This window comes from Triticum aestivum, chromosome 3A (assembly GCF_018294505.1).
Source record: "Triticum aestivum cultivar Chinese Spring chromosome 3A, IWGSC CS RefSeq v2.1, whole genome shotgun sequence".
In the NCBI taxonomy this organism is placed as follows: Eukaryota; Viridiplantae; Streptophyta; class Magnoliopsida; order Poales; family Poaceae; genus Triticum; species Triticum aestivum.
In genome coordinates, this window is record NC_057800.1 from 273,980,736 (window position 1) to 273,983,702 (window position 2,967).

The following is a 2,967-nucleotide window of genomic DNA, read 5'->3' on the forward strand; positions in this document are numbered from 1 at the left end:
AGGGTTGCCCAGGTTATATATGCTGGTGGATTAGGTTAGGGGGGTTATTTGGTCCGTCCGATCGAAATCGGGCAGTCGAGAATAAAATGCTTTGGGAGACCAAACAAATAATCTTAGATGTTTTTGGGATGTTTGGGGATGATCCGAATCCAATGGTGATGACTCTCCGGTTCGGGTTCGGGTAAGTTTCGAACACTCACGCGAGGGGGTCGAAGCACGGTGCAAAGAGGGGTTAGGTGGTTAGGGGGATTCAGGGCCCCTCGATAACAAACGGATGGCTCCGGATGTGAGGAGGGTTAGGTTGGGCCTGGCGGTGAGAGGTAGTGCAGAAGGCAATGGGCTGAGAAGAGAGAAGAGAGAGAGGCCCGACGACTGTTTCCGAAGACCGAAAACGTCCGACGTTTGACCGACTATACTACCGCTATAGTTAATCGTTGGGGTGTCAAACGAACTCCGAATGCGATGAAACTTGGCAGGCGGTCTACCTACAACATAACAAGACCGCACGCCAAATCTCATCCCATTCTGAGAACATTTTCCGGCCACTTAAAAAAATACTATTCCGACATGTCGCGGGCGCGTGCGAGTGTGGTTGGACTCGGAACGGACAACGGACGGAACTAGGGAACCCGGACGGATGCAAGTTTTGAAAACAATGACGGCAAGGAGTGTCGATGCAATGTGGATGATGACATGGCAAAAATGCAACACGCAGACAAATGACAAGGCAACAATGGTGCATAACTAGAAGACACCTGGCGCAACGGTCTCAGGGCGTTACAACACTCCACCACTACGAGAGGATCTCATCCCGAGATCTAGGATGGCACCGGAGAGAAAATGAAAGCGGAAGAGAAGAGATAAAACTAAGTTGCTTCTTTGACAAATGAGTGAAACCAAAGAACCTTGAAAGGTTAAACCATGTCGAGATAAGAATACAACGGAGATGAACAAAGTTGAAAACACTCCATTAGAAAAGAGGAACAAGGAAGAACAAATTCGGGTAGCACTCCGGTTGAAAAGAGATGCAAGACTTGATAAGGCGAAAAGAACTTGAGCGGAGGGCAGAACACTCCGGTTAAATGGATAAGCACGAAAAGAACACGATCCTCACCATTCGAGATGATGAGAGGAGAGAGCAACGACTCAATGCCTCCGGAAGAAATGAAAGAATGGAATAGAATGAACGGAGGGAAACAAGATCTTGAGAGAGCATGCTTACAACAAATGCTAGAACGGAGTTGTTGAATTATTGACAACAGAAGGATAAGCTTGATGTGGGCTTATGGAAGACATCTCAAAATTATGGGTTGAAATTCTTCCACTAACGAAAACAATGAATTTGAATTGATATGAACAAGGCGACGAGAAACTATTTCACCAGGAGGATAAAGGAAGAACTTGGGTCATTTATAAGCACCATAAATAGCAACAATCCATAGGGAAAGCATTAGGTGAAATATAACCCAAGATAAATTCAATGACAAGATTGGTGGATTTAAAATATCTCATTTTTGACAATATGTGAATCATGAAACACGAGCTCAAATTGTCAGGACTGGCATAACACCAGCTCAAAAGATAAGAAAGAAAGAATTGCACTTCGGAATGCAAGATGAAGAATGCTTGAACTCCTCTGAAAAGAATCTCGATGAACACTTCGAGAAGGAATTAAATCCTTTATGAACCATCATGTAGAGCCTCCATGAAGAACTCCGGTAATAAAAGAATGATCAAACGAAAGGAAAGAGAAGTTGAAAACACAAGGTGAATCCTTGCAATGATTTAGATGAATCTCCGTGGTGATATAATTGCGAGAGCTTGGAACTCTTGGAAAAGAAAAGATAAAGCATCTCTAACCGAGAATGTGATATGATGAACCACTCCGGAAAGCAGGAATTGAATTTACTTGATGAAACAAGAATAAGAATTACATTATGCTTATCATTCACCAATTTAATTGATGACACGCCATGGATTTGGCATACTACTTATTCTTATACGGGAAGGATTAAGATAGATATAGCGCCAACTTGGGAATGTTTTCAATGAACCAACGGTAGGACTGAAACAACGGATAAATTAATATGATAAGATGGAAGAGAAATCTTGAACAAACCACCGTAAGAATTGAAAATGAACGTAGCAAAGGCACAATTCACCAGGAAGAATTAGAAAACGAATAAAAATACTTGAGGGAATTTGATACAAGAGAATGAAGAGATCATGAACTGATTAGAATATACTTGAATGATGCACCGGTATGATTTGGAGAACGAGAGCTGAAAGCTAGAATGAATAATCTCGAAATGATGGTCTTTGGGGAATCAAACTGAAAAGAATCTTGAATTGCTCTGGATGGGTGAAAAGAATTCTCACAATCGAATACAATGATGAGGGAATGGCAATAAGCTAGAACCATGAATCTTGAAGAGAAAGGAGCAAGATTTAGAGGAAAAATCTTCTTCGGTCTTCAAATGTTGAAAAAGACGATGAGACACACCACCATGAATTGTTGAGGCACTCCAGAATGAAGAATGGAAAGGTTGAGCCAACGATGAAAAGAATTTGAAAGATCTTGGGGAAAGACATTTGACTGATGATGATTCATTCTTATGTCAAACTTCGAAAAGAATTTAGGATAGCTCCGGGAAAATTAGAAGAGTCAGGTAAGATCCTGGGAAAGGACCTGTGGGTTAGGGCCCACTCACAAGATACACCGTTGAACGATTTAAAAGAGAGAATGCACCGGTTGAATTAAAAGGCTTGAATGAGATAACATCCTCGAAAGATCTTGAATGAATGAAGAGTGGAAACACGAATCTTCAAGATATCTTGAGCACTCCGGAACAATTGAATAGCGAGAAATGAATGAATATGAGGTGCACCGGCATGAGAAGGTATTTGAAACGAGGAAAAGGATATGATCAACAAAGCTTGAATTTAGCCCACCAAAGAAGAAGAGAA